Source organism: Helianthus annuus, chromosome 8 (genome assembly GCF_002127325.2).
Source record: "Helianthus annuus cultivar XRQ/B chromosome 8, HanXRQr2.0-SUNRISE, whole genome shotgun sequence".
Lineage (NCBI taxonomy): Eukaryota > Viridiplantae > Streptophyta > Magnoliopsida > Asterales > Asteraceae > Helianthus > Helianthus annuus.
Window position 1 is genome coordinate 97,604,476 of NC_035440.2, and position 12,401 is coordinate 97,616,876.

Here is a 12,401-nt window from a genome sequence, read left to right on the forward strand (position 1 = left end):
ATTCTTAACAAATTACATTTTAGATGCAAATTGTCAATTTAATTTATCAGTAATTTTCCAGGAATTTTATGTTTAAGGTTTTACCACATTGTATAATAAGTTTTGAAACCTTTTACAAACTCATGACAGTGGTTTAGTATCCCAGATGATGAAAGCCTTTTTACTGAGGTTACTTATTTTATGTCTCATTATTTGAATTTGAACATGAGTATCTCAGTAATATAAAAATTGTAAACAATCAATCTTTGATCTGTGATAAAACAAACTTGAGCTTGACACATGTACCCTTTCCTTTTGATCTTATTTTTAAGGATAGTAATACCACATAAAAATAAGGAGATTACATCCTGATCCGAGATGAACTTTTTACTATAAAAAATGAGTAAAAGTTCAAGATATATTAAAAAATAATATATCCGGATTTATTTGAGAAAAACACCTTTCAAAAAGCTAAAGATTGTTTTGAAAATAACATCAAAAGGTCCTAGTAACTTTCCAAATAGGCTCATAGATACATCATTCTCAAGTTGTATGACCACTGTTTAAGACCATTTTCTTATCAATTGATTGCAAATTTCTTTTAAGTTCAATCACTGGAGATACCATTGTTACATGAACATTCCTGATTTAATGGATGCACACAGTTGCTTGATGACCATTGTTTACCCAACTCTGGACTCATAAGTGTTTTATGTTTATACTCTTTTCTTTTGACTTCAAAAGTTTTTGAGATAAACACACTTTTGAGTTTGGTTCATTTTCATCTTTCCCTTTTTACCCTTCCCATTCATAAGTACAAAAGTACTCACTGGGAGATTTTATTAGGGAAATACTTAATTCGGAATCATTTTGCAGTAATGTTTTGAGAGATCTGGCCACATTTGTACATGCTTTATTACCGAATCTCACATTACATATGATTTGGACTGATTTGACCCCTGATTTTCTTAATGTGTTTTGACAAGGTTGATTTGGTCCTTTTGTGGATTCTCAATCTGCCTTTCAACACATAAAATTTCATGACTAAAGTTTTATTTCCCTCTTTCTATGTTAGCAAAACACTAATATTTACATGAACATAGGTTTTGTTAATCTGAGGTTCATACTTTAGCATTAAAACATGATGAGATCATCACAAATCTCATAACAACAGTTGACATCAATTTTGAAGAATAATAATCATACCATAGTTACCAGACATGTTTTCAGATCTGAAAATTATGGGTGATTTGTATATGACGTCACTTGTTGTTTGAAATTTGTGTATGCTATGACATCTTGGTTGGTTTACAGAGTATCTGATCCATCATTTTGAACATGATTTCTCATTGTTCTGTTTGTCAACTAAATACAATCAACCTTAGTATCAATGAATTTTGAGCTGAACTGTTACGTCAAATTGATTGTTAGATCGAATTTGACTGTCCTCGCTCTAATACCAATTGTTAGGATCGGAGGCTGTCATGATTGTGCTTGTTTGTATAAAATTTGACAATTTAATGGATATAGAATAAGATTAAGTGCAGCGGAAAGAAAAACAAACTTTGTAAACACAATCAAAAGAGAAAATAGTTTAGTAAACAAATGCTTCACATTAAGTTGAATGATTGAATTACAAAGCAAATGATTACAAGCATGCTTACAAAACTAAGCTCCCCCTCAGCCTGATACTCCAAGGTTGGTTGCACAAGATGAAAGGATTGGACTGGAGGAGAAGAATCCACTCAGTCAATCAAATGTAACAGTATAGGGCACTGCTCCATTTATAGGCAAACCAAACCACTGAGGCATCTCAACTGACGTCACCATGATAGTGACATCTAACAACCTAACAACCTGTAAACATTGTTCTATACAAACTACTGGTGTCTAACAACTGCTTATAAGTAAAGTACAAAACATAAGAAAACTATTGCTTCACTTTCCACTGATGTAGCCTAAGCACTGATGTTGAGCATCAGTGCTTTCTTCAAAGGTGATCAGTCTTTGAATGGGCAGTGCTTGTGTCTTCAGCATTACTTAAGAGGCATCAGTAGATAGAGCGCCAGTGTTTGTCTTCAGCAGTCTTTAGGATTACATCAGTGTTTGGTTCATCAGTTGTTCCATAGAGCGGTATTTGAGATCTATCAGTTGTTGGATAGCCACTGTCAAGGGGAAAGCTTAGAGTAAACAGCTGCTTATTTTGAATCCACTGTTGTGATCCGGTTTTGGCTTTCATTATCTGTTCCTCTGGTAGGGTTCAATCCCAACAACCTTGAATTTTGCAAGTCCTAATAACAAGCCTTACACAAAACTCTATTGGAACCACTAATCACCCCAAATTTTTCTAAAAATTTTCATTTTTTTCTACTTGTCTTGTTTTAATTTGGGAATAACAAGTTCTACAAAGGTTATATTGTTACAAATTTACAACCGATAGCGTCGTGATAAAAAGAACCAACATAAGAAAATTATGAAATGGCATGACAAATCTAATTAAGATTTGATTATATATACTTGATCGCATTATAAACCCATTCCCACAACAAGTGAGTTTTGAGCCTTTATTTAGCATACAAACATACATCTTTAAACTAAATGCTCATTTTTCGTTTCTTGTGTGAAGAGCCGCTTGGTTCTTACGACTCTAGAACTTGCCATGACAATACATTCCCGGTCCTTACCAACTTAAACCCAAGTAAGTAAATGATGGAGGCATTAGGACTAACCCATTTTCTTTTCAGCACCATTATTTTTCATTTTCTTTATCACCTACCCAAAATCCCCCTAGTTAACCCCTTTGAGCCAAAACCTTTCTAAACCCGCAAAACAAACACCCATTACCCACCAAAACCTTTTTTCTTTTCAACCTCTTTATTTTAGTGAAAAACTCGGTTTTCTTGTGAGGTTTCTTTATCAAAAAAAAAATCGAAAGTCTATCAATAAATAAATAAATAAGTTCCTCAAAGAAACTTTGTTTGAAGATGCTTAGTTTGAATAAAAGTCACAAAAACAAAAAGTTTTACGACGACCGACGCTTTTTACGCTTTTAGCCCTTTTTACTAACCACTAACCAAAACCACCTACCCTTAGTGTTGGTGCACTACATCTGTTGATTCCGTCTAGGTGTCTAGGATCAGGTCTTACATTGTATTGTATAGCATAGGGCACGTTTTACGAGAAAACAGGAGTCTGTTTAGGTTTTAGGAATCAGGGTCGCTCATAGGGTCATAGAGATGTTGGACCGCTTATTTGTCATGTGGGCCGCTTATGTGGTGGAGTCTGGACCGCTCATGTGTCACATGTCCACATGAGCGGACCCAGAACACTATATATGGATATGTCTTGAGCGATCCTCAGTAGTGAAGTCTTTGTATTCCACGCCGAAGCTCTGCCGGTGTGACGTTTGAACTGTAAAACGTTTCTAATCAATACAACAAATTAGGAGGAAGAACAAGCTATATCTACTTGCATTTCTTATTATTCCGCATCTGAAACGCAAGAGTTAACCTCTGAACGACTCGTTCGGGTCAGCAAACGATCCTACAAGTGGTATCAGAGCTTGGGAGGAGGTTTTCTACAGATTATAGCCGGATTTCACTGTCTCTTTTCACTTCTACACCTTTTTTTTGTGATTCGGGGAGATTTCACGGTTGAAATTCATTCAAAATCTCACAGTTTGTTCATTATCATATCTAGACAAACCCTGGAAAGTCTGAAGCAAAAATTCAAAGTTTTTAGGGATCAAATCATGTTCGTAATGTGGACCGCTCAAATGACGTCATCATGAACCGCTCCAAATTGTTATACTGGATCGCTCGAGTGTACTTGGTTGCTACTGGACCGCTCGAAAGTTGATAGTTCGGATCGCTCATTCGTACAGTTTTGAGTCTGGTTCGCTCCAAACTAGTGTCTGGACCGCTCGTGTGCATATTTCTGGATCGCTCATTTGTTCCTTTCTGGACCGCCCTTAGAACATCCTTGAACCACTTGAAAGACAGATCTTGGATCGCTCGAAAATTAGTCACCTGGACCGCTCGAGTGTAGTTTTCTGATCTGCTTCAAAGACATTGTACTGGACCGCTCCTACGAATTTCTCTGGATCGCTCTTCTGTCATTCGTCTTGAAAATCGTGCTAAGTCATCATGAATTCTGAGTTTTACAACGCTTTTGCTACATCGACTACTCCAGCCGCAATTGCTCAAGCAATGAATTTAGAAAATGAGACGGGAACGACTCAAAAGCCCCCGAAATTGATGAGCATTGAGGAGTATTATGGGTGGAAGGATCGGTTTGAAAACTGGGTTCAGGCAAATCATCTCAGATCGTGGGAATGCATATTGGAAAAGTACACATTGCCTCGAACAGAGTTGCAAGTCATTAAACAGATATCTGAATTCTCAGAACAAGAACGTGCAATGTATAGAGCAGAAAAAATGATGATCAGTTTGTTACAGCAGGCGATTAAAGAAGATATATTCATTTTGCTACAGCATGACAAAACTGCTAAATCTATTTGGGATGCTCTTAAAGTAAAATTCGAGGGTAGTGAAAGTATGCTCAAAAGCAAGAAGGCATTGCTTAAAAAGGAATTTGATTTGTTTAGCAGTTTGCCGGGAGAGAATACTAAAAAGCTAATCGAAAGATACTGCCACTTAGTGCGATCGTTATCAATGTTGGGAGTTGAAAAAGGTCGTGAGGAATGGGTTGATAAGTTGGCTGATGCGTTACCTCAGAAAGAGTGGGGAACGTATTTGATGATATTGAAAAACACGGGTGTTTATGAAAAACTAACAATTGGTCAGTTTATTGAGAAAATAGAGGGACAGGATCTGGAACAACAGAAGATAGCCAGGATGAATAACCCGAGTGGTCAACAGGATGTTAAAATGTACTATAAAGGTAGTATTCCAGTTTCTGAAGTTGAAAAAAGCCCAAAGATTCAAACCGCTTTCAGTGCTGGAGATTCATCAGAAAAAGTTGATCAGGGTTCAAACAAGAGCAGCAGCGGGTTTTCATCGTTTCCGAGTGTGAATCCGAAAGAGACTAACACAAGTTTTCAGTCTCAGAGTACAAAAACTGGAAACGGATATGTGATTCAGTGCAACATAGCTCTCAACCTTCCAGAAGGTCAAAGCTTCTCTGAAGACACTGCAAAAGACCATATGGCACTTCTGGGTTCTGTTCTGTTATCTTATGAAGGTCTTGTTGCTGGTCGGATCGGAAATCCTATGCTCACCAAAGAGGATTACGATCAAATAGACGCCGAGGAAATGGAACTCATGGATATCAAATGGTGTCTTGCTAGTGTTCTTCGTCGAGCTGAAAAATTCAAAACCATTACCGGGAGAAATGACTTTCTTGATGCACATGTTTCTACTTTAGGTTTTGATAAATCTAAAGTTACTTGTTTTCGATGCAGGGAGAAAGGCCATTTCAAGCGGGAGTGCAAAGGAAGAGAAGCTAGCGGAGCACAGAATCCATTCGGGAAAGATGATTACTACCGCAAAGCTATCTATCAGCAAGTCGGTCAATCCCAAGAACCTCAGACAGCTCATGGGAGAAAGATTGAAGATCCCAAGAGAGCATGTTTGGTAGATTTCAGCTGGAGTGATTATATATCATCTGAAGCCACAGCAGAACGTGTTATCGATCAAGATGATGAGAAACTACCAGAAGGTTTCAGTTGGGATATGTTCGTGGATGAAAAGGGAGGTTTTAAAGCTTTCATTGCCAAGATCGTCCGAGAGCCAAATTTGTTTGCTACTTGGATGAGATCTATTGGAGAGAATGTGTCAAGTGGAGATGAAAAGTCTGTGTCATCTGATGAAAGTTCAGATAGTACTGATAGACTTTCAGAACACTCTGAGGATGTTTCAGATAGTTCAGATGAAATTGTACAAGATGAACCTGTTCAAGAACAGGATGTTGTATTTGATAAAACACCATCTGATTCTAGTGTATCTGATGCTGATTCTGAAAAATCAGTTCAATTTGATCAATCACCAGATCATAGTAGCAGTGATGATGAGGAAGAGAAACATATAAATATTGCAAAATCTCATTTGTCTCCTGAAAGTTTTCATTTTTATTTTGCAGAAAGAATGGAGAAACTGAAAGAGAAACAAGCTGCTAAAGAACAACAATCTGAATCTGAAGGTGATATTCAGAATGCTGAAAATGTTGCTAAGAAGATTGGTGAGGTTGTGAAAGAAGTAGAAAAGGTGATCGAAGTAGAAAAAGTGGTTGAAGTTATTAAAACAATCGAAGTTGAGAAGATTATTGAAGTTGTCAAGCCATGTGAGAAGTGTCTGGAAGCATGCAAGGATTGTGCAGCCAAAGACGTCATCATAGCTGAGTACGAAAAGAAGAAAGAGCAGTTATTGTTCAATCTAAACTATGTGAAAGAATCGTACGATGTCTTGAACAAAACAGTAACTGGTCTCCAAAAGACAAACACAGAAAGAGAACAGGCGTTGACTATGATGAATGCAACTTTAATGTCGAAGCAAAAAGCTATAAATTTCTACATTGAAGAAAGTGCTAAATGGAAGCAAGAGTTGGAAACTGAAAAGATTGAAAATGAGAGGATTAGGAGGTTATTATTGAGTTATTCTACCTCTGATTATCTTATTGATCGTGTTTACCCAACTGTTGCAGGTATGGAAGCTTTTCAAGATGAGAAGCCGAAAGAAAAGAAAGATTGTGGTAAGAAACCGACTGTTAGCTATAACAAGTGTCCACCTCCAATTTGGGATGGGTATTCACATAGGAAACCAAATGAGGAGCAACTTGCAAAAGCAGTCAATATAAAGCATAAAACCAACACAACTGACGTCTTACCAGAAAACATTGATGTGACGTTTACCTCATCCGATACTGATCATGAGTCTGAATTAATCAAAAAGGTGGTCGATCAGGTGTTGAATACTGATGAGGAGACAGAGTCGAAATCTGAGTCTGAAAGGCCAAAGTTGTCAGTCAACAGTCAAAATTCGTCGACTAAACGGTCTTATAGTAAAGAATTTTTGTTATCAAAGGCATATTTGAATGATGAAACATTCGAAGTTGTATATACTTTGAATGGTTCTGACAAATTATATTACAACAAAGATTTTCCGATAATGAGTATTAAAACAGAATTAATCAACAAAACTTTCAAATTAGTAGAGGTAAATATTCCTGAATTAAAGGTTTTGAAAAGTTTTGATAAACCTAAAAAATATACTTCTAGAGTTCAACAACGTCTAAACAAGAAAAAAAGGTTACAATTTTGGACCTGGTTTTCAAAAGAAACCTAACCAAAATCGTAGATATAAAAAGAAAGGTCTTGGTTATATTCCACCAGAAAATGATAAAAATATGAAAAATTCTAAAACAAAATCTGAATTTGTGTCAGGTGGAAGCTCTGAAGATGAACAGCAGAAACCATTTTGGAGACAGTCTAACAAAGAGTTTCTTGCTGAGAGGAGAAAGAATGGAACTGGAGTATTTCATCCGAGAAATACTCAAACCTGTTTGAAAAGCAATGAAGCTGGTCACATTGCATCGAATTGTCCGAAAGATATCAAAACAAAACAGGGAGTTTCTCAGAAGATGAAAGAAAAAGTTGTTGAAAAATCTAAAATTTTTGAAAATTCGAAACATGAGGTTGGGGAATGTTCGAAGACAAAATTTTACAAAAGAAAAGGAAATGACAACCAAGTGTGGGTTGCAAAAAAGGTAGTAGAAAAGCTCGGCAATGAATCTGGTTCCACAAAGCCAGAAGAGCCACAAGTTGTGGAGAAAATTTCAGTGAATGATGATGTTTTTCCATCACAGAAATTTGAGGACGTTAAAAAGAAAATTGGTAAAATTGAAATTTCAAACCAATTTTATAATGAAGAAAAAGAATTTGATGTCGAGAAAACATTCAACGGAAATGTTAAGAAAATACTTGGGAAAATGTTGAGTGGGAGAGCTAAAAGGGTAAAAGATTTTTACGCAACTAAAAAGGCGACATACAACCCTACGGCTCAAGAGCTGAAAGCCCTCAAATCTGAGAAGACTTGGAGGGAAGTTTGTTTTCCAGAATAGTCGAAGGACTATGCCGGAGATCCCAAGTTTATATCGTGGATCAGGAATCGGCATCTTTTTAGTATTTGAGAAGTTTGAATGTTTGTGATTAATTTTTGAATGTTTTGCAGGTGAAAGGACTACGCCGGAGCTTCCAGGTGGTTAATTGCGAAGCAGGAATCGGCATTTTTGATTGGTAAAATGGTGATGTAGACGTAACATTCCTACAATTGATAGTTTTTGGGTATCTACAAGTGGTAATCTTGATCCCACAAGTGGTGTTTGTGGTTAAATTTTGAGATGTTTGGATACTTTGAAGTAATTACATTTACAAGTGATACAGAAGGTTATTAAATGCAAATGGTAAATCAGGGACATTAAATTGTGCTTGATTTACTATATTTGGCAAAAGATAGAAAAGATGATGAACCACATCCCCATTTTTAAAATTGATAAACCTATAAGTGGTTGTTATCAACACAAATTCATTTTCCGGAAAAGTCATTTCGATTAAAACAAACTTAAGTGTTTTGAAATCTAAATGAGAAAATGATTTGTGAAAGGGGGAGTTCAGATTGTTTATGCATAGTGAATGGCGATTTGATGTGATTCAGTGTCAGTTGTCAAGTTTCTGTACAGTGTGTTTTACTTTTTATGTTTCTAGTAGTTCAAGAGTCTAGAAGTTTTCAAATTTTCTTTAAAATGTGTTTGCATTTTAGGGGGAGTAGGGAAATTTCAGAAAATCCAAAAACATTTGAAAAATTGAAATGCCAAAAACATGATAAAATTCGAAAATGAGTTTTGTTGCGAAAAAGAGGAAATGATAGTACATCAGTGGACTATCACGGCACGCTAAAGAAATGTAAAGTTAAAAAGTGTTAAACAATCTTACTGCGGATGTGTCAGTAGATTTTCGCACATTTAGTAAATTGAAATCGAGATATAAACCTAATTCAAACTTGCTTAATTCGTGGGTAACTATTCTTGAATATATGGGTAACCCCCAAAATCTTGTTTGAAAGGTCCCATATTCTGAGATACTAGGTCTTTATACTCAGTGATATCTGGGGTATTATCCCGGGACTTTTGCTGTATGGAAGTACTGACCTAGTCCCCGGATAATTCTTTCTGCTAAAGCTTTGAAACATAAGCTTCGCCCTCAGCATGCTAATGAAACAATAAAATTGATAGTCGCTGCTGTTGAAATGCAAAAAGATCCTCTAAAGGGGACCCACCAAAAGTCGAGCCGTCATATCTCTCTGCTGAACGGAAGTTCTGACCTGAGCTCTCACGGTTTCGCATTTAACCCCTTTACAGATATCAGCTGTTGTATACTCACCTGTAAGACTGAATATTTGGGATCTGGATACGGAGTATATTCAAGTGGAGTGATACACAATTAAGTTTAAGTCTCTAAAACATTAATATCGTATCTCGAATCGATTGAAATTTGTGTTGAGAATTTAAGAGGACAAATATACTGACAATCTAGGTAAATTGTTTAAAGCTTAAAATGAAATCAAGCTTAACGGTGTTAGTGATTTGTCTCATAAACTGATATGATCCTCTTGCATGAACTCACAAAAATATTGTCTGTAAATATTACATTTTTTTTGTTTTGTTTGTATTCTCAAGTGATGTCAGATAATATCTTTCAGAAAATCCAAAAAGATTTTGTGTGTGTTTTAGCATAAAGTTTTAAAAAAAAATCAAAAAGATATTCGACAACTGACGTTGGAAAATTGATTTTCAAAATTCCGAGTGCTAAACATGATGAGCAGAATTTGAGGGGGAGTGTTTGTGAAAATATAAATGTTTGTATTAATCTAACCTTCTTCAAGTGGTTTATCATAGAGTGTTTTGAGGGGAGTCATATGTTGATGCATAGGTATTTGATATGTGATAAAATTAGAAAATTTATTTCTAGGTTAAGATTGTGCAGGTAATCAGGTTTTGGTTTCTAAAGATTAGAGGAGAGCCAGGTTGATCGATTCTGATTCTGAAGATTTTGGTTATAAATTGATGCTGATGAACTTAAGGAATCAAGAGATCTGATCAAGAGATTTAGTGTGTTTTAAAGCCAGACAAAGATCCTGAAGATGTTACTGAAGAACAAAAGAATGCCAGTAAATCGAGAGGGGGAGTCTGTAAATTGAAAGAAGAGAAAGCCTAGAGACTGATCCAGCTTGAAGATGTGAAGACACAGCATTGAAGCCAAGGTTTGTTAACGACTCCATCAACATCTGAGGGGGAGTCTGTTGGTGCACTACATCTGTTGATTCCGTCTAGGTGTCTAGGATCAGGTCTTACATTGTATTGTATAGCATAGGGCACGTTTTACGAGAAAACAGGAGTCTGTTTAGGTTTTAGGAATCAGGGTCGCTCATAGGGTCATAGAGATGTTGGACCGCTTATTTGTCATGTGGGCCGCTTATGTGGTGGAGTCTGGACCGCTCATGTGTCACATGTCCACATGAGCGGACCCAGAACACTATATATAGATATGTCTTGAGCGATCCTCAGTAGTGAAGTCTTTGTATTCCACGCCGAAGCTCTGCCGGTGTGACGTTTGAACTGTAAAACGTTTCTAATCAATACAACAAATTAGGAGGAAGAACAAGCTATATCTACTTGCATTTCTTATTATTCCGCATCTGAAACGCAAGAGTTAACCTCTGAACGACTCGTTCGGGTCAGCAAACGATCCTACACTTAGCCCAAGCCTAACCCTTTCCCAAGTCCTCTTGATATTTACGAGGGTTTATAGTTAAAAAGGAGGAGGATTGATTGCTTGACAAGCATATGGTAGAAGTAAGTTTCATGCCGGTCGAGTGTTTCACAAAAATACATCTTCGGCTGAGTGTTGAGTGATCTCCCGTGAGGTATGTGAACTTGTATATAAATGGAATTTTAAAGAGGCATGTTATGCCCAAATAAGTAATTTCTCTTATAAACGTTCTAAATAAATCATAATGAATATGATTGTAAATAGAATAAAAATAAAACCCAATAAGTCACCTTCAAAAGAGGGGCCTACTACTATAACTAAGATAATCTCTTAAAAGGTGCAAAAGTGCGGAAATCATCAAAGGTTACATTAAAGGCGAGTCGGATCCAAGTGATTCATCTCGTCTATCTGTTTTATTTTATTTTTATTTTCAGCATTTTTAGTTTTTCTTTTCATGTTTAAAACCTTTTCTAAAACTTTTGATTTGATTAGACGTTGAGGATAAACCGGTACTAAAAGCTCCTGTGTCCTTGGACGACCTCGGTATCTTACCAATGCTATACTACGCTCACGATGGGTGCACTTGCCCATATGTGTATTTAGTGTTAGTAGAATATCGTGTTTTATAAATTTAAAACTTGACTAAAGTGTTAAAAACGACTTAAAATATCAATAAAAATATATCACGCTACACACGCATCAGAATGGAACCCTTATCAAATGCCGGTTGGAGTATTGGAAGATCAGTGGAAGATCGGTCAATTTAGCCTTGTGAGGACATTCCATAACACCCAACACTGATATGCGTACTTTGAGGGGGAAATATTATACGAGAAGCTTCAAGGGTTTGGTATTGCTATAAAGACTCAAGTCAAGATACTACTTACCTGGATCATCGGTCAAGAGGGAATCTGTTAACACAGAGAAGATAACATCAACAAATACTTGAGTGAAGATCGATTGCAGTTACATTTTTAGCATTCGACAGCAACGGACAAGGGGGAATTTATTGGTGCAGTTTTTTTGTCCGATGTTGTTCGAATAGATTAGATTACATTTTAGGCTGATTTTGTAATAGCTAGTGAAATGGTCAAACGAACGTGTATAGACCCGCTCGTTTGAAGTGGTCAAACGAAAGGGTTATTCGTTTGACCGTGTGCGTTTGCAAGTGACCTTCCACATAAAGGTGGTCTTTTATGTGGAGGTGGTGTGGCTATAAATACCACCTTTAGTTCATTTGCAAGTTTTGAAGGTTTTAGACTTGGGGGAGAGATCACCACTTGGTCTCTCCCGGATGTATGCTCCTTTGGTATATTTTGGATAGCTTGTAATCGGGCCGATTTGTAACGTTATGCTACCAAATTTATACAAGAAAGTTGTTTATCCGTCTCTAATATTCTGTCTTTGAACATAATCACACACTACTAACGGGTTTCGGTCCAAACCACGAACCTACACTTTCATATACAACAACGATGTAACTTTTCCATGATTTTTGAATACACTGTCACGATACGGTGTTTTATGGTCATGTAGACTGTCCTGTCATGATTTACTTATTTTTATCTACGTTTTGTATCTGCTACAGAGCGCGAATGGTAACCCACTAGTATGTGTTTCAAAGAGAAACCTATTTGCA